This window comes from Myotis brandtii, unplaced genomic scaffold (assembly GCF_000412655.1).
Source record: "Myotis brandtii unplaced genomic scaffold, ASM41265v1 scaffold84, whole genome shotgun sequence".
Lineage (NCBI taxonomy): Eukaryota > Metazoa > Chordata > Mammalia > Chiroptera > Vespertilionidae > Myotis > Myotis brandtii.
The window spans coordinates 5,279,960-5,287,639 of NW_005371410.1; the positions used below are offsets into that span (position 1 = coordinate 5,279,960).

General features: G+C 42.9%; 1 pseudogene; it reads left to right on the forward strand.

Annotated features, from left to right (window-relative positions):
• Positions 1–3,506, forward strand: part of LOC102254571 — a 16,483-nt pseudogene extending 12,977 nt beyond the window's left edge.
• The last annotated feature ends 4,174 nt before the right edge of the window (positions 3,507–7,680 follow it).

A 7,680-nucleotide genomic window follows, 5' to 3' on the forward strand; every position in this document is an offset into this window, starting at 1 on the left:
TAACTGAATCAAATATCAATTTTTAAATTTAATTTTAAACTAATTAAAATAAAATAAAATATTTAGTTCCTTGGTCACAGTAGCCACATTTCAAGTGCCCAGTAGCTATGGATAGCTAGTGGCTTCCATATTAGACAACACAGATAAAAAACATTCCATCAGGGCAGAAAATGTTATGGGACTATGCAGCTCTGGGTGGTTCTTTGGTGTACAGTAAACTTCACTTACTACTTAGCGGGGCAGAGTAAGGGAAGTGGGTTATGTACATAAAACAGGTTACCTAACTTTTTAGAAGCCTTGCTATGCTTCTCCCTTCACTCCCAAAGACTTCTCTAGGTCCCCTCCCCCATGCTGCCCACCCCTATGCCAGCAGACCAGGGAAGAACAAGAACTTGAGTCAGAGGTCCCAGTTTTAATCTCAGTCATCACCAGTTCACTATCAACAATTAACTTCTCTAAACATTAGTTTTCTCAAACATTAATTGACAATAATATTTTAAGGATTGTCATAAGGAGTAAGTGATGTAACATGCACAAGACATTCAGCACAATGCCTGCAACATAGGAAAGAATAAAGGGTAGTTACTAAATACAAAACTCTCTGTATAGAGTTTTGTATATGCTTCCACAGTTTCCTGCTAACCATGCCTGGTTATTCCTTGATATTCTTAAACTGGGCAGGAGTTAGTGGGGTGGGGATTAGAAGTGGAGAAGAGCCCTGTGTTTAATTTATGAGCAATTTTTGCTGCTACAGTTATCATCAGCCTTTCCTTCCCCGTTTATCAGTTAAGATGGCTTTTGCTCTTGAACTCCCAAGACCCACATGGCTCCATCTTTCTACTCTGAACTACAACAAATGATTAACCTCACAAAACAGCCATCAACATTCTTTCCAAGGACATCTATGACCTCATTAAGTCCAAACCCACATTCTCCTCCATCTCTCTGCAGTGTGTAACACTGTTGCTTCTCCTTCCTTATCCTGGTTCTTCTCTAACATTGATCCCACAGACCATTCCTCCTCTGTTTTTTGCAAGGCAAACCTTCTCTTTACTGCTCCCTAGGACTGAGCCTTCCCCAAGATAGTCTTATCTATTCCTAGGCCCCAGCTCAGTGTCCCTAACCGGAGAACTTCTAAACCTGTACCTCCAACTCCCACTTCAGATTCAGGCCTAACTCGTTGCTCCCTGCTGGCTTCTCCTGCATGACCCACCTCTGAGTTCATTCTTGTTCCCTCAAACCAAGTTCCCAGGGAACCCAGGTTCTCTGGTTGCTATGAACCCCAAGCTCATGTGCCACATCCTATGCCAGGCACCTCATTCAATCCTCCCAGCAACTCTGTGAGGAGGGACGTGCAACCTGCATTTTTAAAGCTGGGAAAAGAAAAGACTCAGAAGAGGAAGAAACCAAAACCTAGGCCTATGTGAATCCAGACTTTGCCATGAGAGTAGCCTGCCTCCCGCAGGAGCCCAGGATGCATGCTGTGGTGGCCATGGAGAAGCTCACTGCGCCCTCTCCAGCTCCAGCTCCAGCTCCTAGGGTGGCAGCAGGAGGTGCTTCTCCCTGGCCCAGTTGATGCCTGGCCCCACAGGACCACCCTGGCCCACTCCAAGGAAAAACTGCATCGAAAAAATAATGAGTGAAGATGAGGACAGGGCAAAGAGAGCTTTTTGAAACAAGTCTGTTATGTACATAAAACAGGTTCCCTAACTTTTCAGAAGCCAGGACCAGTTCAGCTAGCCTTGCCGTGTGGCTCAGTGGTTGAGCGTTCATCCGTCAATGAAGAGGTCACTGGTTCAATTCCCGAAGGGCATATGCCCAAGTTGCGGGCTCAATCCCAAGTAGGGGTGTACAGGAGGCAGCCGATCTATGTTTCTCTCTCTCTATCCCTATCCCTTTCTCTCTCTCTAAAATCAGTAAAAATACATTTTTTAAAAAGAAAAAAGAGCTTAGCTCTATGCTCCCTGACAATACAGGGGAAATGGACAAAACTACGGCGCTGGAAAAAGTCATCAGATTTTTGCAGAATCACAGTGTGGTCTCTCAGGGCAAACAGAAATCTGTGATATTCAGCAGGAGTGGGAACCTTCCTTCCTCAGTAATGAAGAATTCACAGGGCTGATGTTGGAGGCATCAGATGGCTTTATCATCACCATGACGATGGAAAGCAGCATTCTCTACTTTTCTGACGGTATCACACCTCACCCAGGGCACTTACCGTAGGATGCCATGGATCAGAATTTGTTAAATTTCCTTCCAGAACAAGAACTTTCAGAAGTTTATTGGATGCTCTCTTCTCATGTGCTTGTGACGGATTCCCCCTCCCCAGGATACTTAAGATCTAACAATGATTTAGAGTTTTATTGCCATTTTCTCAGAGGTAGCTTGAACCCAAAGGAATGTCCAACTTATGAATAAATAACATTTGTAGGGAATTTTTCTCCTACAACAATGTGCCTAGCCCCTCCTGTAACAGCTTTGACAATGCCCTTTCAATGCCTTGCCAGGTGCCACTTGGAAATTGGTCTGCTTCATTACTACCATTCCCCTAGCAACATCACAGTTATTAAAGGAAATGTGCATAGTTGAGGAATCTTCAGAGTAATTCCCTCCAACCATAGGATACCTGCTTTTTGAAGTTTTGGGAACCTCAGGCTATGACTACTACACATTGATCATTTGGAGCTCCTGGCCAGGTGCCACCAGCACCTAATGCAGTTTGGCAAAGGAATGTCATGTTGTTATTAATTTCTGACCAAAGGCCATCAGTGGAACTCCCAGCCCAAGTTCATCGTGTGCACAGACTCAGTGGTCAGTTATGCAATTGTCCGAGTGGAAAGGAAGCAGGAGCTGGCTTTGCAAGATCTGCCATCCGAGGTCATCCATCCTTTAGCAAGGGCTCAAGCTGGAACCTCAGCAGCACTTTAATGCTCTTGACGTGGGCACCTCAAACCTTAACACAAGTCACTCGCCATCAGCATCCTTAAGACGTTCCCATAAATCCTTGCACACGGCCATGTCACAATCCACTTGCACTCTAAGCAAGTAGATGGCAGAAGCTAGCACCATGGCTGTGCCAAGATTGGCCACCCTGCTTCAAGAGCTCCTTGTGCCAGGGCTCAGCCAGGCAGCCACGATGCCAGCTTCCTTACCTGTTCCATCGTACGGTGACCTCGCACAGCAGCTCCTGCCTCAGGCCTTTCGCAGAATCCACCTACCCCCCAGCACAGTTTCCAGCACCGTTCAGCATGTTCCAGACCATCAAAGACCAGCCAGAGCAATGGACATAGAATCTGCAGGCCAACATCTGGTGGCAGCAGGAGGAGCTCCACAAGACCCAGAAGCAGTTTTGACTGGTCCAGGACTCTAACATCCAGATGTTTCTGCAGCAGCCAACTATGTCCCTGAGCTTCAGCAGTGCCCAGCAGCCTGATGCTCAACAGCAGCTCTCATGGAAGTCAGCCCCAGTGGCCCAGTCCCCACTCATGTTCTTTCCAATCCCTTAGGACAGTGGTCGGCACACTCATTAGTCAACAGAGCCAAATATCAACAGTACTTCTTCAAAATAGACTCGCCCAGGCCGAAAACTGACTTCTGCACACGGGCCACGAAGTTTCAACCGCACTGTATGCGCGCCTGCACGTGGTATTTTGTGGAAGAGCCACACTCAAGGGGCCAAAGAGCCGCATGTGGCTCGCGAGCCCCAGTTTGCCGACCACGGCCTTAGGACTACCTTCCATAATTCATTCAATGGATTGACACTCTCTGCTGGGATAACTAGTATACCATCTACCCTATAAAGGTTTGCAGTTTAGTGAGGGAGACAGAGAAGATACAATGGTATAGCAAGTGCTATGATACGGTCCTATGGGAATGCATAGAGGAGGCACCTAACTCAGCCTTTGAGGTCAAAAAGCCTCCATCAAAGAGAAAACATCTATGCTGGATCAAGAAAGACTAGTTGGAATTAGAGAGGAAGAGAATGGAGTAGGAAGGATCATCCCAGGCAGAGGGAGCAGTGAGTGCAAATGCCTGAAAATAGAGAGAGAGAGAGCTGGAGGCTGCAAGCAGTTCTGTGTGACAAGTGCCAGAGCAGCAGCCTGAGACTGAGGTGAGCATAGGTTAACTAGTATCTAGGTTGAGAGTACAGGAAACCATTAAATACTTTTAGCAGAGGAGAGGCAGCTTCAGATATGCATGTGAGAAAGAATTACTCTGGCTGCAATATAGAGAATGGACTTGAGAAGAGCCCAAAGATGGGAGGGCAGGGAGACCAATTATGCGGCCACTGCCAGATAAGAGATAATGACAGTGCAAATTAAAGTAGTGGCCCCCTAGATGAGGAGGAGTAGAGAGAAATCCAGATTGGAGACTGTACAGATGATTGATTACCTGCTATTAGATGTGGAAGGCAGCTAAGGAATTAAAGACAATGTTCGCATTTGGAAGTAGACAACTGTATGGATGATGGTAGAGTCAAATGAGAGGGAGACACAAAAAGGACAAGTATAGAATATTGATGCATTTCACTTAGGATTTGCTGAGTTGAGGTGTCAGTGGGAGACCCAGATTAGGATGTCAGATAAACAGTGGTCTGTGGGTTTGTAGCTCAGAAGTAGAAACAGTTGGGATAGAGACAGAGGTTTGAGTTTCATCAGTAGTAACTTAAGCAATAGGACTATATAAATAGTCCAAAGGGATATAAAGTGAGAAGAAAAGCAAACTGAAGAAAGAACTCTGAGGCATACCAACATTTAGGAAGTAAATAGAAAAAGAAATATCTTAAAGGGGATTGAGAAGTCAGAGAAGCAGGAGGGAAACCAAAAAAGTGTAGTCTTGTAGAAGCAAAGACAGGAGTAGAGTTAAAGATGCTGAAAGTATAACCAGTTTTAACAATAGAGAGGTTATGGGCTCCCTCATTGAGAGCAGTCTAAGTTGAATTTGGGTGGCAAAAGCCAGTCTACAGTGGGCTGAGGAGAGATTGGATTGTAAGGAAATGTGGATGATAAAACACAACTCCTTCATGATATCTAGTTGTTGCCCGGCCAGCATGGGTCAATGGTTGAGCATCAGCCTATGAACCAGGAAGTCACAGTTCAGTTCCCGGTTAGGGCACATGCTTGGGTTGCAGGCTTGATCCCCAGTAGGGGGAATGCAGGAAGCAGCCAATCAATGATTCTCTCTCATCATTGATGTTTCTATCTCTCTCTCCCTCTCCCTTCCTGTCTGAAATCAATAAAAGTATATTTTTAAAATGATATCTAGCCCTAACCGGTTTGGCTCAGTGGATAGAGTGTCGGCCTGCAGACTCGGGGGTCCCAAGTTTGATTCCGGTCAAGGGCATGTACCTTGGTTGTGGGCACATCCCCAGTAGGGAGTGTGCAGGAGGCAGCTGATCGATGTTTCTCTCTCATTGATGTTTCTAACTCTCTATCTCTCTCCCTTCCTCTCTGTAAAAAATCAATAAAATATATTTTTAAAAAATAATGGGCTTTCTACAATATCTTTTTAAAAAAAGATACCTAGTTGCAATAAGTTCATTGTGAAGGTTAAATGAGATGATGAAACTAAAGTTATTAGCACAATGCATGGCACATAATAATTCAATAAATGTTAGCTACTACTATTATTATATTAAGGAATATATTTTAAGAAAGAAGAGAGACCTTGGTAGCTATAAGGAGATATGAGTTTAAGAAGGATTATTTTTTAAGGCCTCTCTCCTTACCAAATTGAAAAAAGAAAAAGAAAAAATCATCAAAAACCTCATCAAAGAAATATGTGTAAGTGGTTCAAAAAAGCAATAATTGGGTGTGAGGTGGGGACAAAAACAACAAAGCAACACTCCTCTGAGCCATTCTTTTCCAGGCCAGAGGCAACCATTTTGGACTGCTTCTGTGTTGTGGTAATTTCCACATCGCTAATTAACTCCTATCATGACCATTTCTTGATTTATCAGCCTAGATTATTAACTTTCTGATATGCTGGATGAGAATTTAGTTTGCATCTCTCTGTTTCCCCTCTTTCACCCCAAATGGTTGTATCACCAATCTTGGTTTCTCCATTGGCCACCTTCAAAACCTATGTAAGCTCCATTTTTAATTCCATTAATCAGATAGCATCTCTTGACTGCCCACACATAAGATGAGGATGTTAGTAGCCTACGCTTCCCATCATCTTTCAAAGGAAAAGGTTTGTTTCTGTTTTGTTTTTTAAACGTGGGAGATACTTGGTTAGGTTTAAATAGAAGGGAAGCAATGAAGTAAACAATTGAAGATAAATGACAAAACAGTTGTTGGCATGAGGTCCCTGCAGAAGGGAGAAGATGAGTTCTCCTCCATAATGGCATCACCAATTTCCTAGCACAAATCTTAGAAACTTCTGAAATATGTGGAATTCTTTTGCACCCTGGATCCAATCATCATAAAATTACATATATTCCATCTCTTCAATTACCATCTTTCCATTCTTTCCTCTTCTGCCCATGTTGTTTATTATTATTATTATTTCAGACTTGTTCAAAATCCATAGTCTGGCTCTCAAGACCTTCCACAATATGATCCCAGCCCAGCATGGGTTAATGGAAGGTTCCATCAGGGAGGAGTTGGGTGGAGGACAGGGGCAAATGGATTGTGTTTCCCTGGTTCAAGCATAGTTCCTCAAGCCCATTCATTCAACAAGAGCTTCAGGGCCCTTCCAGAAGAGGTAGGGATTGGTTAGGCACCCCAAATATGTCTATTGAAAATTCAAATAACCATAGCCTGGGCTCTAGTTCAGAAATTCTTGTCCTTTAGAAGTTCACAAAAAAAAAGAAATACAAATAGCCAATAAACATTTAAAAGTTCAACATCACTAGTCTAGAGTGGTAGCTATGAGAAAAGGTGTGCACCATTTTTTTTAAGGACTTCCTTTGTATCCAGTATTAAATGAATCAACAGCTGGACAGTTTAGCTGGCAGCTGCTTCCCCCAACCCCTTCTGGTCTGAGTCTTTTGGGGAACTGGATATGCCTGGAATAGGGCACTAACTACGGAGAGCATGTGAGGCATGTACCTCTGTGTCACAGAAGCTCTGACACTGAGCAAGATTATTTTTAGAGGTGACCTTCTAGGTTCCAAGGAAAAGTAAACAGACAGATGCACATGATTTCCTCTGAGAGACTCCTGGTAAACAAATTGGCATGCATACACTTGCTATTATCATATGTTCTGAACCCAGGTCTCTTAAAGAGCAAGCTCAGGTGAAAAGCTTTATTGAGAGCTCATAACCACCAGGATGAAGAGAGGAGTAACTGAGTGACTAGTTCACAGCTTTTAGCTACTCAGAAAATTGCAAGTGAAACAACTTAGTTATTCCAAATTCTTGGGGGAAATGTTGTTTTAAATAGTTTCAAACTTCCACATGAAAATATTGCTAAAACTTATTTAATTTCTTGTTATTTTTTTATTCTATTTGTTTTACCTTTGTTTTTCTTTTTGTTTGATGTGTTTATTATTTTAAGTAAACATTATAAAAAATGTAGAAAGAAAAAAATCTCCATAATCTTGCCCCTTAATACTTTGCAGTATACTCTTTAAAAAATTTTTATTTATTTATTTATATATTTTTTTTTAATATATTTTATTGATTTTTCACAGAGAGGAAGGGAGAGAGACAGAGAGTCAGAAACATCGATGAGAGA